General features: G+C 38.3%; 1 long non-coding RNA gene across 12 annotated transcripts in view; it reads right to left on the bottom strand.

The window, feature by feature from the left end:
* Positions 1 to 18877, bottom strand: part of LOC122224882 — a 30242-nt gene extending 11365 nt beyond the window's left edge. For 2 of the 12 annotated variants that reach the window (XR_006204985.1, XR_006205086.1), the window contains exons 1-5: positions 18769 to 18877; positions 17438 to 17518; positions 16346 to 16456; positions 11952 to 12185; positions 9838 to 10113 (exon numbers count right to left, since the gene is read on the bottom strand). This is a non-coding gene — a long non-coding RNA (uncharacterized LOC122224882). The other 10 variants (XR_006205102.1, XR_006205047.1, XR_006205006.1 and 7 more) reach the window with 10 other exon arrangements.
* Between the last annotated feature and the right edge of the window lie 258 nt (positions 18878 to 19135).

Here is a 19135-nt window from a genome sequence, read left to right as displayed (position 1 = left end):
TTGCTGTTCTGCTTCTATTTCCTTTAGGTGTGCTGTTAGATTTTGTATTTGGGATTTTTCTTGTTTCTTGAGATAGGCCTGGATTGCAATGTATTTTCCTCTCAGGACTGCCTTCGCTGCATCCCAAAGCGTTTGGATTGTTGTATTTTCATTTTCGTTTGTTTCCATATATGTTTTAATTTCTTCTCTAATTGCCTGGTTGACCCACTCATTCGTTAGTAGGGTGTTCTTTAACCTCCATGCTTTTGGAGGTTTTCCAGACTTTTTCCTGTGGTTGATTTCAAGCTTCATAGCATTGTGGTCTGAAAGTATGCATGGTATAATTTCAATTCTTGTAAACTTATGAAGGGCTGTTTTGTGACCCAGTATATGATCTATCTTGGAGAATGTTCCATGTGCACTCGAGAAGAAAGTATATTCTGTTGCTTTGGGATGCAGAGTTCTAAATATATCTGTCAAGTCCATCTGATCCAATGTATCATTCAGGGCCCTTGTTTCTTTATTGACTGTGTGTCTAGATGATCTATCCATTTCTGTAAGTGGGGTGTTAAAGTCCCCTGCAATGACCACATTCTTATCAATAAGGTTGCTTATGTTTATGAGTAATTGTTTTATATATCTGGGGGCTCGGGTATTTGGCGCATAGACATTTATAATAGTTAGCTCTTCCTGGTGGATAGACCCTGTGATTATTATATAATGCCCTTCTTCATCTCTTGTTACAGCCTTTAATTTAAAGTCTAGTTTGTCTGATATAAGTATGGCTACTCCAGCTTTCTTTTGGCTTCCAGGAGCATGATAAATAGTTCTCCATCCCCTCACTCTCAATCTAAAGGTGTCCTCAGATCTAAAATGAGTCTCTTGTAGACAGCAAATAGATGGGTCTTGTTTTTTTATCCATTCTGATACCCTATGTCTTTTGGTTGGCGCATTTAATCCATTTACATTCAGTGTTATTATAGAAAGATACGGGTTTAGAGTCATTTTGATGTCTGTATGTTTTATGCTTGTAGTGATGTCTCTGGTACTTTGTCTCACAGGATCCCCCTTAGGATCTCTTGTAGGGCTGGTTTAGTGGTGACAAATTCCTTCAGTTTTTGTTTGTTTGGGAAGACCTTTATCTCTCCTTCTATTCTAAATGACAGACTTGCTGGATAAAGGATTCTCGGCTGCATATTTTTTCTGTTTAGCACACTGTAGATATTGTGCCAAGCCTTTCTGGCCTGCCAAGTTTCAAAGGAGAGATCAGTCACGAGTCTTATAGGTCTCCCTTTATATGTGAGGGCACGTTTATCCCTTGCTGCTTTCAGAATTTTCTCTTTATCCTTGTATTTTGCCAGTTTCACTATGATATGTCGTGCAGAAGATCGATTCAAGTTACGTCTGAAGGGAGTTCTCTGTGCCTCTTGGATTTCAATGCCTTTTTCCTTCCCCAGTTCAGGGAAGTTCTCAGCTATAATTTGTTCAAGTACCCCTTCAGCACCCTTCCCTCTCTCTTCCTCCTCTGGGATACCAATTATGCGTATATTATTTTTTTTTAGTGTATCACTTAGTTCTCTAATTTTCCCCTCATACTCCTGGATTTTTTTATCTCTCTTTCTTTCAGCTTCCTCTTTCTCCATAACTTTATCTTCTAGTTCACCTATTCTCTCCTCTGCCTCTTCAAGCCGAGCCATCGTGGATTCCATTTTGTTTTGCAATTCGTTTAAAGCGTTTTTCAACTCCTCGTGACTGTTCCTTAGTCCCTCGATCTTTGTGGCAAGAGATTCTCTGCTGTCCTGTATACTGTTTTCAAGCCCAGCGATTAATTTTATGACTATTATTCTAAATTCACTTTCTGTTATATTATTTAAATCCTTTTTGATCAGTTCATTAGCTGTTGTTATTTCCTGGAGATTCTTCTGAGGGGAATTCTTCCGTTTGGTCATTTTGGAGAGTCCCTGGCGTGGTGAGGACCTGCAGTGCACTTCCCCTGTGCTGTGGTGTATAACTGGAGTTAGTGGGCGGGGCCGCAGTCCGACCCGATGTCTGCCCCCAGCCCACTGCTGGGGCCACAGTCAGACTGGTGTGTGCCTTCTCTTCCCCTCTCCTAGGGGCGGGATTCACTGTGGGGTGGCGTGTCCCGTCTGGGCTACTTGCACACTGCCAGGCTCGTGTTGCTGGGGATCTGGCGTATTAGCTGGGGTGGGTAGGCAAGGTGCACGGGGGCTGGAGGGGCAGGCTTAGCTCGCTTCTCCTTAGGTGATCCACTTCAGGAGGAGCCCTGTGGCAGCGGGAGGGAGTCAGATCCGCTGCCGGAGGTTTGGCTCCGCAGAAGCACAGAGTTGGGTGTTTGCGCGGAGCGAGCAAGTTCTCTGGCAGGAACTGGTTCCCTTTGGGATTTTGGCTGGGGGATGGGCGGGGGAGATGGCGCTGGCGCCTTTGTTCCCCGCCAAGCTGAGCTCTGCCGTCCGGGGGCTCGGCAGCTCTCCCTCCCTTTGTCCTCCAGCCTTCCCGCTTTCCGAGCAGAGCTGTTAACTTCTGACCTCCCAGACGCTAAGTCGCGCTTGCTGTCGGAACACAGTCCGTCCGGCCCCTCCGCTTTTGCCAGCCAGACTCGGGGGCTCTGCTTGGCCGGCGAGCCGCCCCTCCGCCCCGGCTCCCTCCCGCCAGTCCGTGGAGCGCGCACCGCCTCGCCGCCCTTCCTACCCTCTTCCGTGGGCCTCTGGTCTGCGCTTGACTCCGGAGACTCCCTTCTGCTAATCCTCTGGCGGTTTTCTGGGTTCTTTAGGCAGGTGTAGGTGGAATCTAAGTGATCGGCAGGACGCGCTGTGAGCCCCGCGTCCTCCTACGCCGCCATCTTCCGGAACCTCCCGAGAAACAGTATTTTTTATTCACTAAGAGTAAAAGTGGATCCCGAATTCTGTTCTTGGCAAGATAAAATGTTATGCTGCTTCATCTTCTTCCACATCCCCAAGCTTCTTTCTCTTCTGAGCTACTGTATTTCTGTAATTTGTAGCATTAGCTTTCCCAAAGTGCTAGGATTTGAATGCCACAATACAAATTGATTCATGTTTTTGTCCAATAATGGTCGGTGGATTTCTTTAAATGAAGTCCATGTTAGAGTCCATTGATATCAGTGTTCTGCAAAACTGCCCCGGATCCAAGGTTCCAGGAATTTCTATTTCATTGAAGTTGTTAAATGTATGTGCATAGAGTTCTTTTTTTTCTTTAATATTATTGTCAAATAGGTTTCCATACAATACCCAGTGCTCATCCCAACAAGTGCCCTCCTCAATGCCCATCACTTACTTTCCCCTCTCTCCCATCCCCCCATCAAACCCTCAGTTTTTTCTCTATATTTAAGAGTCTCTTATGGTAGAGTTCTTTATAATATTCCCTTAGTACACTTTTAACATATGTTGGGTCTGTAATGATACCATCTTTTTCCCTCCTGATATTTATAATTTGGTCTCTCTCTCTCTCTCTCTCTCTCTCTCTCTCCTTCTCTGGTTAATCTGTACAAAGTTTTACCATTCTTATTGAACATTTGAAAAAGTCAATTTCTGGTATTTATTTCTTTTCTGTTTTCAATTTTATGGATTTATGCTTTTATTATTTATTTTTTTTCTGATAACGTTGGTTTAGTTTGTTCTTTGTCTAGTTCCCTAAAGAAGAATTATATCATTAACTCTTGTCTTTTCTCATATATACATTTAATAACATATTTTCCCCTAAACACTACTGTAGTTTTACCTCAACAATTTTGATATGTTGTATTTTCATTTTCACTCTGATACTTGCTCTCCGGCCCGTGGATTGTTTCTTATCTAATTTCTTATCTAGATTATTATCTAATTTCTAAGAATTGGGAGATTTCCAGATATTTTTGTTATTGACTTCTAGACTAATACCATTTTGATTAGAGGATATATTTTGAAAGATTTTAATACTTTTAAATATGTTAAGGTTGTTTTTATGACCCAGTATATGTTCTGTCTTGATAAGTATTTCCTGTGCACTTGAAAAAAATGTATATTCTGCTATTCTTTGGTGGGATGGTGTTGTTCAGATCTTCTATGGTCTTGGTAATGTTTTTGTCTACTTGTTCTGTTACTGAAAGACAAAACTGAAAGCCTCCAACTATAATTGTAGGTTTGTTTATTTCTCCTTGCAGTTCTTCCAATTGTATTTTAATACCATTTTTGGGGTTTTGTTTTGGTTTTCTGTGTGTGCATACATATAAAAGATTGTATGTCTTCTTAGTGAATTGACCCTCTTATTACATAATGATGCCTCTTGGTAATTTTCCTTGTTCTAAAGTCTACTTTGTTTAACATTAATAGAGACAATCCAGCTTTCTTTTGTTAAGTGTTTGCACATTACATATTTTTCTTTTCACTTTTAACCTATATATATATCAAGATGTTTTCAGTGGGTTGGTTTCTCAACAACACATATTTGAGTCTTAGTTTTTTGTCCAACTTAATGATTGCTGTCTTTTATTTTGTGTGCTTAGACCATTTATATTTAATGTAATTATTGATAAGTTGGTGTTTTAGTCTGCCATTATTTTGGTTTTTTCCCCCTCTATTTTGTATTCCTCTCTTCCCCTTTTGTGAAAACGTTTGAAATATTTAACTTTATATTTCATCTTAATTTATCTACTCTCTTTTTGTCTTTATCCCTTTGTGTGGTTGGTCTAGTCATTGCTACATGCATATGTCCCTTTTTATAGTCGATTAAAATTAATATTTTACCTCTTTGGGTTAAATGTAGAAAATGTACCCTCCCCCTTTTATGTTGTATTTGTAGTTGTCATATGTATTACATCTCCATACAGTAAAACCTACCCAGGCAATAGTATAATTTTGGCTTTGTATCATCATATGTATTCCGGAGAACACATGTACATACGTATTCCATATGTAGAGGAGAAAATAATCTGTCATATGTACCTAGTCATTTACCACTTATGTTGCTCTTCCTTCATGCCTAAAGTTCCAAGTTTCCCTATGGTACAATTTCCTTTTTTCCTGAAGTTCTTCCTTTAACATTTATTTTAGAGAAGAAATGCTTTTGACTAAAATTCTCTTCGTTTTCTTTCAACTCAGACTGTTGTTATTATTCCTTCATTCTTCAAAGGTATTCTTATTGGATAGAGAATCCTGGGTTGACAGTTCATTTCTTCTACTACTTTTAAAGTGTTGTGTCCCTTTATTCTGTCCTTTATTGTTTCTCATGAAAAATCCACAGTCATTCAAATGTAGTGTGTAATTTTTTTTCTCTGGAAGCTTTCAAGATTTTTTTTAATGTTGGTTTTCAGCAATTTGATTAAGATGTATCTGGCCATGGTTTTCTTTGAGTTTATCCAGTTAAGCGTTCATTAAGTTTCTTGAAACTGTAAACTTATCTCTTTTACCAAATTTTGGAAGTTTTCAGTCATTATTTCTTCAAATATTTATTCTGCACCATCTTCTCCTTTCATAGGTTTCAACTGGCATGAATTTTGTATCTTTTTATACTATTCCACAGGTCCCTGAGACTCTGTTAGCTTTTTTTCCAATAAATTTTTCTCTGGTATTCAAATTGGATGTTTTCTATTGCTCTATTCAAGTTTATAGATTCTTTTCTGTGTCATCATTACTTTACTTTCTTTAGTTCTAAAATGTCCATTTTATTTTTTACAGCTTCTCTTTCCCTGCTGAGAACTATTATCTTTCCATTTGTTTCAAGGTTGTTCAACCTTATTTCATGAAACATAGTTATTATAGTTGCTTTAAAGTTTTTTAGAGGATTTAGATCACCAGGATTCACATCACTACATGGTGGGCAGCTGTTGAGTGTTTTTTCCTTATGAGTTATTGAGATTTTCTCTTTTTTGCATATCAAATGTGTTTAAATTGTATCCTAGACATTTTGAATATAATCTTATAAAACTCTGAGTCCTTTTGAAGTCCTTTTCCATCTAGGATGTAAGACTTCCAGTTCTAGCCAAGTTGAAGTAAGAAACTAGTTTCACCATCTCTTGGAAACAAACCCACCACTAAAAGGGCAAAATATATGCAACAGGGGTTTTCAAGACGCTGGATATCAGGCCATTGAGGACAGCAATCTGTAAGGGACAGGAAACAAATGAGGGGAGCTCTAAAATTGCCCCTTTTAATTCTGTAAGAGAGTTCTTAGACCATGATGCAGGGGGTGGAAACCAAAGCAGATTGCAGTGGTTTCCCAGAGTTGAGTAGATTAAGCTGAGCATCCATGGAGACCAAATTGGCTAGCATTTGCAGTACAAATAACAGAGATGGGAGAGATCTGCAGGGGACCCCCTTTGAGTATCCTCAAGAGTACTGTTCAGTGCATATGTGTGATGAAAATACTTGATGTTAGCAAATAACCGCCCCAGAAGGATCAGAGGAAACAGTCTTTGGAGTTCACACAGGACCAGAAATATGACCTCTTTTCACCAGCCAGAATGGGAAACCTCATATCCCATGAAACATCTAGTAAAATACTCAGAAGTATCTTATTTCAGTAGTGAACAATAATTAGCCTTAGGTTAAATGCTGCTCTTATTCTACCTAAACAAATCTTAGAAGCAAGACACAAAAAGGCCAACCTGTTTCTTAATTGCATCCCAGGAAAAACGATTAAGAATATTTATAGGAAAACAAAAATGTCCGGCACCTAACAAGGTAAAATTCACAATACCTGGAATCCAGTTTAAAAGTCACCAGCCATGCAAAGAAGCAGAAAAATATAACCAATAATGAGAGTAAAAATCAATCCAGAATTGATATAGATGTTAGAGTTAGCAGAGACATTAAAAGTTATTATAACCATATCATACATGTTCAGAAATTTAAGTAGAGACATAAGATATTTTTTTAAATCCAAATCAAATTTCTAGAGATGAAAACTACAATGTCTAAGATGAAAACTACATTGGATGGTATTAACAGCAGATTAGATATTATTAGAAATAAAGATTAATGAACTTGAAGACAGCAATAGTAACTATCCAAACCAAAATCAAGAGTCAGACACCTAACCACTTAATTGACTGAGCCACCTAGGTACCCCAAACTCTTCCTTATTTCGAGGATATTATAAAACAGATGTAATCAAGACAGTGTGGAATTGGCATGAAGATAAATCAATAGAAAAGAAGATTCTAAATATATATGAGCATATCAACAAGTATAGACAACTGATTTTTGACCAAGGTACAAAGGCAGGTGAGTGGTAAATTGGATATCCTATGTGTGTGAGAGAGAGAGAGAGAGAGAGAGAGAACTTCAATCTATACATCATACCATTTATAAAAATCAACTCAAAATAAATCATAGATTTAAGTGTAAAATCTAAAACTATTAAACTTCTGGAAGAAAACAAGAAAATGAAAAAGATAAGCTACAGACTAAGAAAAAATACTTTGTCCATTTTTAATATTGAGTTCACTATTTCCTTATTGAGTTTCAAGAATATTATAGATAAAAGTCTTGTACAAGATGTGCATTTTGGAAATATTTTCTTTCATTTTGTTGTTTGTCTTCTTATTCCTTAAATAGTCTCTTTTTTTGTCTCTGAATTTTTTTTAAATTCTCTTTAGCTGGGGCATCTGTGTTGGTTAAGCATCTGACTCTTGGTTTCGGCTCAGGTCATGATCTCATGGTTTGTGGGTTCGAGCCCCTCATCGGCAGTGTAGGACCTGCTTGGGATTCTCTCTCTCCCTCTCTCTCTGTCCCTCCCCTGCTTGCTCTCTACCTCTCTCTCTCTCTCTCTCTCAAAATAAATAAATAAACATTTTTTAAAAAATAAATAATTTCCATTTGGTTAACATACAGTTTAATATTAGTTAAAGGTGTAGAATTTCACGATTCATAGAATTTCATGATTTGTAGAATTTCATGATTCATCACTTACATACAACACCCAGTGCTTATCACAAGTGTCCTCCTTAATCTCTGTCACCTATTTAACCCATCTCCCCATCCATCTCTCCTTCAGTAACCATCAGTTTAAACAGAGTCTTTTGAAGAGCAGACATCTTTAATTTTGATACGGTCTATTTTATCAATTTGTTCATTCATGGTTCATGCTTTTGGTGTCATAATGAAGAAATCTTGCCTAACCCAAGGTCACAAATGTCCACTCCTTGTTTTCCTCTAGAAGTTTTATAACTGTAGGTTTTACATCAGAACTATAATATACTTTATTACATTGTGCAAAACATAAAGTCAAAATTTTTTTAAGTTTGAAAATATTTAGAAATTAATAAAGAATTTATATCCAGAACGTATAAAAATACTCAAAACTCAGTAATAAGAAAATGTACAACCCAGCAAAATAAGCAAAAACAATGAATAGATGCTCCACCAAAGAAGATATACAGATAGTAAATGAGCATATGACAAGATGCTCAATATTATCAGTTATTAGGAGAATGCAAACTAAAAGCACAGTGAAATACCACCAGTCACCTAATAGCATGGCTAAAATTGAAAAGACCGGTCAAACCAAATATTGGCAAGGATGTGGAGGAAATAGAACTCTCATGGGCTGCCTTTCATAGGTCAGATTTTTAAATGGTACAGTCACTTTGGAAATGAGTTTGGTAGTTACTTGGAAAAGTTACTATGGGATCCATCCTTCCTCTCTCAGATAATTACCCAAGAGAAATGAAAACACATGTCCACACAAAGCTGCCATTTAGGCTTTTGTTAATAGCCCCAAACTGGAAACAACCCCAAATGTCTATTAGTAGAGATAAACAGACACATTTTGTATATCCATATGTGTTAGTCTAGACCCACGTGTATTAGTGTATATCCAGATGCATTAGTTCCTTAGGGCTGCCATAACAAGTGTCCTGAACAACAAGTATTTATTGTTTCACAGTTCTAGAGGCTAGAAATCCAAAACCAAGGTGTCAGGTTTGGTTCCTTCTACGTGCTGTGAAAGAGATCAGTTCCAGCCCTCTCTCCTAGCCTCTGGCAGCCTCAGGAATTTCTCGACTTGTAGTTGATGTTCTCCCTGTGTGCTTACATCATTTTTCCTCTGTGCATTTCTCTGTGTCCAAAGTTTCTTATTTTATAAGGAAGCCAGTCACATTGGATGAGGGACCACCCTAATAACCTCATTTTAACTTGATTGTCTCTGTACCGATCCTATTTCCAAAGAAAGCCACATTCTAAAATACTAGAGGTCAGGACTTCAACATATCTTTCATGGGGAGGGGTGGGGGGAGACACATTCTACCCATAACACTATGCAATGGGTTACTATTCTGCAGTTAAAAGGAAGAACATGATTCTGAAAACATTTATGAATGAAAGAAACCAGATTTTAAAAAATAGTGCATACTATATGATTCCATTTATGTAAAATTCTACAAAAGGTAAACAAGCCATAAACTATTTACTTTTGTCAAAGAAGGCAGATCGGTGATTACCTGAAGCATGGGATATGTAGAAACTTTTGTCGGTGATGAACATTTGCTATTTTTATTGTGATAATTGTGGTCATGCAGACAAAATGACTTAGAGGCAAAACAATCAAATTCAGTCAGTGGAATGAAACAACAGGGAAAAGTAGTCCAAAGATTGGCACTGTTGGGTGTCATTATCCAGGACAAAGGAACCAGTGGTTCTCCCCTCTAGCTTCACCATCGTGTCACTTACGCTCTTTGTACAGCATACCTCAGAGATATTGTGAGTTTGGTTCCAGACCACCGCAATAAAGTGACCATGACAAGTCCGAAGATCTTTCTGTCTTCCTAGTGCATGTAAAAATGACGTTTACACTGTTATAGTCTATTAAGTATACAGTAGCATTGTGTCTAAAAAATGTACCTACCTTAATTTTAAAATACTGCTAAAAAATACTAATCATCTGAGCTTCCAACGAGTTGTAATCTTTTTGCTTATGGACGGCTTTGTCTCAATGCTGATGGCTGCTGCCTGTTTCTCTGGGGCAGTATTCTATGTAAATGGATATGAGTATCAGTTTCGCCAATGACTGGATCCTTGGCCAAGATGTTTTCTTTCTCTGGGTCTTAGTTTCTTTGACTGAAAGACAGATAATCATGTCTGTTGCAATTCAGCTAGATTTGATAATACATACAGTTGTTCCCTGTTAACACAAAGAAGAGATTTTTAAAAATTTATTTAATAAACTGGCATAGTACTCTTTGTCAGCCATTGTTCTAAGCGGTATTCAAATACGAATTCATTTCATTTTAATACTAATCGTATAATGTAGGTATTATTCTCCTCATCTTTAAAGTTTGAAAAAACCTACCCAATGTTACAAAGCCATAACGTGGCAGAGTCGGGACTGGAACCAGAGAGCAGTCTGGCTACAGTCTGTGTTCTTAACCACTGTGCATTACTGCCTTGTATTTGGGGTTAAATGTACACTTTTAACAGGAAAAAAAAAAATCCATGTCGCTCACTAAAAATGATAGCCGTTGTGTTGAAGCGACGGTTTTCATTATCCAGCATTAAATGATACGTCTTCTTAGTTACTGTTCCTATCTACCAAAGTTTCTAACACACAGTAGGCACACAGAAATATCGATTAGCTGACTTGTCACATAGTCAGTTCTCAGTTAGCCAAACTCACAAAACAGAGATCAAACAAGTACTAGCAAATCGTTTCTATTTGGTCTGTGAATATCTAATATGCTAGGGCAAGACAGAGAGGGTTTTTGTCTACAATTCCCCTTCCTAAATGTACTTCCCTGGCGCTTTTACTAACTTGTCTCTCAGACATTCTGCAAGCTGTCAGTAGGTTTTCTCTAACTTTATCTCATTAAAAATATCATTTTCTATTATTTCTGAAGTCCTTTTACTCCCTCAGCCACTATGAGTCTGTAACTCATCCCTTTGTTAGCTCAGGGATGGCCAGTGGGTTTCATCGGGAGGGTCAACTCTGGGCAGTTGTGTCTCCCTTGGAACAATGTCTGGGGCCGTGCTAAGGCTGTCTCCTGGCATAATCATATGTAGCCATATTCACAGGGGACTAAGGGAGCCATGGACATAGGGCCACACTTATTCCCATCCCTGTGTCCCACCTCCTTGCTCAGTACTACGTGTCCAGCCATCGGAGTACAATAATGGTGAGGGACTCAAACACCACTGTTGGAGGATCCTCAAATGGTAAGAAAGACACCTTCACTTTATGAAATTGAAGTCCAGTAAAGATAGAGCCAGCAGCGTTGATTTCTGCTGGTCACTCTTCAGAGTCTGCTGGGATTCTACTCCTCCTATTTCCTCAGCTTCAAGTGGCTGGCCTCTCAAATAAGTGATGCAAGAATCCAGGATCATTAGAGATCCCTTTAACCTCAACGTGGAAGCTGGAGATGATGCAAGGCAAATCAAGGGTGGAAACGGAACCTGAGAACCTAGTGCTTTGGCCATGGAACAGAAGGATCCTGGTCTTCTGTGAGCATTGCTTTATCTATCTATGAAATGTCACCTGTTTCTCAAGGATGAATCATTGGAAATAAGATAATATATTTACAGGATAAAGATAGGGAATATCTGAAAATCATTAGAATTCATTTCCTAATATTAACTGAGACAAAATCAAGTACTCCATTTAATGAAGTACATGACAACACTAAAAATAATAATAATAATAATAATAATAGAATTATATTATATTATAATTATTATATATATTATATATATAATATAATTACATTATTATTATATATAATATATACAATATAATATAATTCTATTATTATTATTATTATTATTGTTATTATTATTTGAAATGCTCTATGAAGGAGGAAGTTACTCAATTTTCTTCCATCAAGTGGCCCGCTTCCTAGGAATCTAAGGAGAAGGTCTCTGTGTGAAGAGAAGAAAAAATAAAAACTAGCTCAGTGGAAGACTGAAGAAAGATTGGGCCAGCCCCGGCCATATACAGAAGAGCCTCTCGACCAGAAGGTCAGTGATTACCTCAGAATACGGCACTGTCCTCAGAGCATGCTAACTCTTGGTCCTATTAGTTTCCTACTGTAGAGAGGCACAGGGCATCATGTTCATTCTTTCTACCTCAGCGACCTCTGACAGCCTGGAATACTCCACTGGTGCTTGCTTGGATTTCTTTTCCCACCACCGTGGCGCATCTCTTCAGAGCAAAGATTTCAGGCACATCCATCTGGTGGACCAGCCTGAGACACCCATGAACACCTATGGCAGAAAAAGAAATTACAAAGCTGTGTAAAAATATTTCTGCCATTTTTAACTTTAGAACATTAGAAATAGACTTTGAAAATTGAAAGTAACCCAGGGGCTTTAAATATCTAGCTATTAGCTTTTTTTTTTTTTTTTTTTTTTTTTAATAAACTGCCTAATGAAACTGAGCCCTTTATTCCTCAAAAAAAAAAAGTGGATAGAACTGTGTCATTTCACAAGGTGACTTTTTTCAAAGCCTTTTTGACTCTCAACTTTATAAAGGATAACATTCAATGATAACTAAAAGCCTCACATTATTCATTCCTCTTTGAGCTTCTCTTGAATGTGGTCTCTGATCCTGGTGTTTTTGGATAGACTCCCTTTATAACAGCTGCCCAATGATCCGTTGAAATGACAAGCGAAGGGCCACATGGTGGGCTGAGTGCACTTAGTGCAACTGTGACCAGAGAGATGACAAAAAGGTTTCTTCTAGTCAGTTGCAGAAATGCCTCTATACCCGTGGATGACAGAGAACTCCAGGTAACCTCCCTGGGGGTTATTTTTAGCCGACAACCATTAATACTCATGAGCTTACTACTGCAGAGATCAAATTCCATAGCACCAGCTTTGAGAAACACAAATGTGGAACACTTTGCTTTTTTGACACAGGTTTTTTTAAGGGACTCCATTTCTAGTTAACATGAGCAACAATGAGTTGGATTAAGAAATGAGTGCTACATGATTTCTATCTGACATACATGAGTAAATAAAAAAAATAAATAAATGTCATTCATAAGAGGCCCATGTATTTTCTTTTTAACTTTCTATTTTAAAATAATTTTAGATTTACAAAAAGTTGCAAAAGAGCATGGAATAGAATCCCATGCCCATTTACCCATCTTTCCCCAAGGGTGACACCTTTTATAGCTGTAGGACAATATCAAAATCGGTAAATTGACATTGGCAGATTACTATCAACTAGATTACGGACATTATTCAATTTCATCAGTTTTTACACAAACTCATTGTGTGTGTGTGTGTGTGTGTAACTTACATGGTTTTATGGGCAAGTTCTGCCAAACTTTCAAGAAACAGATTATTCCCAATGTATATTAGAGGAGTACCCCATGAAATGTCAACATTCGGTCAGCTGAAAATCAACTGTTGTAAATTGATACATAAATATGATTCCATTTGTGATATTGAAAGTTTGCAACAATACTATGCTCTTCAATTTTGTTTTCTTACTGAGTTTATTTTTATTGTTTTGATTTTTTCCCTAAGCCTCGACTTCACCTCAGGTCATGATCTCACACCTCATGAGTTTGAGCCCCACGTAGGGCTCTGTGCTAACAGCTCAGAGCCTGGAGCCTGCTTCAGATTCTGTGACTCCCTCTCTCTCTGCCACTCCCCTGCTCACAGTCTGTCTCTCTTTCTCTCAAATAAATAAACCTTAAAAAAATTTTTTTTTCAAGAAATGTAAGTAGTTTTTTCTGTCCATTTAAACAAACATTTTATAGCTGAGGCAAAGATTGTTTTGGGTTTTCTATGTAGACAATCTGATGTGAATAATGACAATTTTATTTCTTTCCTAATCCTTGCATTCTTTATTTCTTCTTCTTGATTTATGACTCTATCAAGGACCACCAGAATAATGTAGAAAGGGCATGGTAGTAGTGAGTTCTTGATTTTCTAATGAGATGATTCTAATGTCTGTTGTAGGTTTTGGGTAGTTAACTGTAGTCATATTAAGGAAGTTCTCTTCTGTTTCTTACCATGTCTTTACCAAGAGCTTTTTTTTTTTTTTAAATCATGAAAGAGTATAGAATTTTACCGAATTCTCTCTGTGCCCCTATTGAAGTATTTGTAGGTTTTTCTTCTATATTTCTATGATCAACTACATTTAGAGATTCTCTAATGGTAACCACTTTTCCATCTCTAGGATAAGCCCAACTTGGTCAGAATGTAGTTTCTGTTCTTTATATTGCTGAATTTAGTATGCTCTTTATCATACCTAGCATTTTTTATACAGATAAATGAGTGATGTTGTCTTATAATTTTTCTTTGTTACACAGTCCTTGTCTGATTTCGGTATCACCGTTGTGCTGGCCTCAAAGATGGGTTGGGAAATACGCACTTCTCTATTCTCTAGAAAAGTTTGTGCTATGTGAAATTTCTGTTCTTACAGATCATGGAATTCTGGAGTTTGGAGGAAAACAAGTTTTAATCAACACGCGTGTACCATTACCACTAATAGTTTTTTTATACGGGCATATTAAATATCATGGTCAAGTCTTTAAAATGTGGTGGTTTTAGATAACATAAATTGTTCCAGTCTTCCCATTTACTAATTCTTGACTGGGGAAGGTTTTGTTTTTCAGAGCTCCAATAGGTGAATATAGTGCTGTGATCCACTGGAGAAAGTTTTGCTGAGTGTGGCAAATACCATACGACTCTACCAGTGGTTGTTTCACTGAGGTTGAACAAATCACAACACAGTCACCAGATTTACAAGCTTATCTTGCTAGTACTTGGTGGAACATGGATCCTAATCCTGACAAACTGCCCTCAGAAAACTTAAAATCCTGAATTCCACACTGAAAAAGACATAAATCTATACAATGCCTGACTCCCTCTATACTGAAAATAAATAAATAAAATACACACACACACACACACACACACACACACACGTTAAGCCACAAGGAGCACTATCATAACTGCTCTCTTGCATATATTCTCAACCCCTCAACTACTGCCTGGACTCACCATATTCATTTGGCAGAATCACAATCCTAGTTAATACCAGCTGTTTGCATATTTCATACCTGTCTTTGTACAGCTAATATGGCTGGAGGAAAACACACAATCACGCTGATTGATCCTACTTCAAATTTCTAATTTTAAGTCAAATGAACTCTTGTTTTATGATGCCCAACTTCCCTATTTCATTCACTCTCCTATTCTTTGAGACAAATGCAGTCAATTCTGTTTTTAAATTTTTTTTAAAGTGTATTTATTTTTGAGAGAGAGAGAGAGAGACAGAGCATGAGTAGGGGAGGGGCAGAGAGAGAGGGAGACACAGAATCCGAAGCGGGCTCCAGGCTCTGAGCTGTCAGCACAGAGCCCGATATGGGGCTCGAGCACACAGACTGCGAGATCGTGACCTGAGCCGAAGTTGGACGCTTAACCAACTGAGCCACCCAGGTGCTCCAATACAGTCAATTCTTGTTATTTGCTACAGTGACGTTCTTTGATGTCACCAGCAACAGTGAACTAATGCATACTGAACCAGTGCTCCTAGGAAAAATACAGAGTTAGGTTGCTACAAGCTTCTGGCCACATTTTCATCAACTGATCACATATAATCTTGTTCTTTGTGCGTTTTCATTTAAAGACATCTTACTGAATCTATATTATTGATTCATTAACATTTAACTCAGAGACAATAGCATTATAACTCATGCCTGAATTGTCCAATAGTCATATTTTCTCCATAAGGCACACCACAGCCTCCTTGCTCTTAGGAACACTAGACAGCATTTCAGCACTATGCTTGGAGGTAGGCATTTTAGACAGCGAAAGCACCATTTTGTGCTAAAAGTATGGCTCTAAATAGGCAACGAAAAGGTCACTTTCTCATAGCACGAGGGCTAAAACAATAAAGCGCAGTGTAACTTGGTCAGTCTCAGCTGGGAGCATACATGTCGGGTGACCACAATTTTTCATAGCTCTGAGTGTGCACATATCTGCAAATGAAAACACTAAGACTGCATGTTTGAGGGTGACAAGTTAATTTGAACAAATGGGTGAATTTGTAAATGTTAAATCCACAAATAATGAGAATCAACTCTATTTTACCATCTTCTTCTCTCAAACCTTCATCATCTCCTCTCCCCTCACTCTAACTCATGACCTTGTTTTTCACTTCTCGAAGCAATCAGAACTTCTCTTTCCTACCCCCACTGTCAACCTTCCAGCATCTTCTCCCATGTATTCTATCTTCCGGCTCTCTACCAGAGATAAGTTCTCCTTGCTTCTATTTAAAATCGCCTCCCCCCCAACACCCATTTGGGCACTAAGATCCCATAGGCTCTCACCTCCTTAATGACACTACTCTCGCTATTCTGCCCTCTCTGCCAAGTATCAGTTTTTTCTTTCTCCTAAGTCATTACCATCAGTGCAAAAATATTGCTCTCTCTTCCTTGTTGATAACTTCTGAAAGTTATTGTGAAAAACGTTTTAAAATACGCAGTTTGGAAAATTCCAGATTCCTGTCTTTAATACTAATGAAATAATCAGAAGTGAGATTAGTAATTGCAGCAGTATTCATAAAAGCAAACAATTAACTGTGGGACAGAATGGGTGGATCTGGGAGGTATTACGCTAACCGAAATAAGTCACACAGATAAAAACAAATACCATATGATTTCACTTCTATGTGGAATCTAGAAAACAAAATAAACAAACAAACCAAAAAAGCAGACAGACCCGTACATACAGAGAACAAACTGGTGGTTTCCTGAAGGGAGGCTGAGGGGGGGATGGGAAAAATGAATGAAGGGGACTGGGAGATACGAGCTTGCAGTCATGGAATGAATAACTCACAGAAATGAAAGGTACAATGTAAGGATGATAGTCGGTGGTATTATAACAGTGTTGTATGGTCACAGATAGTAGTTACACTTGTGGTGAGCATAGCATAATATAAACTTGTGGAATCACTGTGTTGTGCACCTGAAATATAACATTGTGTGTCAACTATACTCCAATTAAAGAAAAAAAAAGAATTGAAAGCAACCTAAATAAACAGTAGGAGGCTGGTTAAATATACACAGTAAAATACGATGTAGACATTAGAAGCTACAGATTGCTATTAAGTGATATATTCATTTCTATTAATTAAGTTAAAAACATAAATTACTACACAAATTATATTGTCCTACTTTTATAAAAAGAAAAAATAAATTCATTTTGCCTCTGTGGGTTTGCACCCTGAAAAGTAATTGGAAAGATATTTGCCAACATTTTACTCCTGGTTTCCCTGACGCCCAAGCCCAGGGTCTTAGGCACTCCACTCAAATCTCAGGTGTGCCTATTCCCAACTAAATCGTGGCCCAGAAAGCCACACTAAAACTGTAGATGCGTTGCTAGCTTATTCCTAGAATGTCAAAACAAAAAACTGGGGTTGCAGTGTCTTCTTTTTCTTATATAGATACACTGTATTTGATTGTAATCCTGGGAATGTAACTAAGGGGCCTCTTAACTTGAACAAAATGGCTGCCAAAGTGGTGAGCGGGCATCATCCTTCCTTTAGTTGAAGGCAGAGACCATGAAATCCAATACCCCTGTGGAATAAGAACAAACAGCTCTTCAGTAGCAAAACCAATGAACAACTATGTCGAGACTGTGTTTAAAAAACAAACAAACAGAAACTGCAGTGCCAAAGAGTAAGCAGAGCATTTTCTAGGGCAGGTGGAAGGTGTGTTTGTAGTGGGTTGACTAGTTCAAAGCCAGACTCCTCTCTTGCCGGCTGTTCTGATTCTCGCAAATTATCACCACAGTTACTCCTCCACGAATCCTCATCAGATATTTTGAGAGATCAAGAGTATTTCCCAAAACCCAACCCAATTCCCCGAAACAGGTAAGACCTATCATCAGATTCTAAAACTCACCTCATACACTATTAAACAGTGCATTACATAAGGGAAAGATAAGAATCAGCAGTAGAATTTCAATCGAATACTATTTTAGTTGTCAAAGGACTTAAGTACTCACCTCAAACTCTCACCACTATGCTTTTACCTGTCCTTTTCCACTGTTTGCCCCGTACCCTCCCCCATCAGTCAACTTCAAGCACTAGATTCTGCCTTTATAGAAGACACATATCAAGAGGTGTTTGCTTGATGATTATTATTTAAATGATGGTTTTATGTATCCTTCTGCTTTATATCTCAAACAAAGTAAAAATAAATAGGTCTACGATGAAGAAAATGGTTCACTTTTAGGGGTTTTAAAAATGATGTCCTTTTCAGGGTACCTGAGTGGCTCAACTGGTTAAGTGCCTGACTATTGATTTCAGCTCAGGTCATGATCTCACAATTGGTGGGATTGAGTCCTGCATCGGGCTCCTCACTGACAGCACAGAGCCTGCTTAGGATCCTCTCTCTCTCTTTCTGCGCCCCTCCCCTGCTTGTGCATTCTCTCTCTCTCTCTCTCTCTCTCTCTCTCTCTCTCTCTTTCAAAATAAATAAGGTTAAAAAAATTATGTCCTTTTCTTCCCCATATCTGTTAGCAGGTCAGGACAGAACTTTGACCCTTTCATGACCCCAGTTTTTGCCTAGGTTGAGTCAGCTTCCCAATCTGTTCCAATGTCAATACTCTACCCCTCAATCCAGCCCAATGTCAATACTCTACCCCTGCAGAATTCAGCCTCCTTAGGGCAGGAGTGCTGCCCAGTGGGCTCCTAAACTCCGGGAACCTAGTCTTCAGGTCTATCCAATCAATGTATGGACATAGAGAAATACCTAGAATTCTTTAAGTCAGTATTTTTTGTGAAAAGAGAGAAACAGTGTACTGAATATGACCGAACACATACTTCAAAATGAAAACCGTACAGTTTTTTATAGGCAGGTAAAAGGGCATTTTTATCCAGGCAACACCTGAGGAACCTCAGAGCTCATGACCTCTGACCCAGAAGTCAGCTGTTGATGCTCCAGGCAGACTGCTTCTTAACTGTCATAGAACATTGGGAAAGTTCTTAACTGTCGCTGACGGCAATATCCAGACATATCTCTTGTTGCACCTGACGGAGCAGGAACCCTGTAGGGACCTTTGAAACCAACGGATATTTAGATACTTCTGCTGGACCGAGTGTCCCCAAAGGAAAGCAGACAGAAAGGAAGAAGTAGAGTCCTGGGAGAAGATACCTGTGAATAAAGAAGTTTAGCCAATTGGCTCTGACA

This window comes from Panthera leo, chromosome A1 (assembly GCF_018350215.1).
Source record: "Panthera leo isolate Ple1 chromosome A1, P.leo_Ple1_pat1.1, whole genome shotgun sequence".
Lineage (NCBI taxonomy): Eukaryota > Metazoa > Chordata > Mammalia > Carnivora > Felidae > Panthera > Panthera leo.
This window is presented reverse-complemented; position numbering and strand designations above follow the sequence as displayed.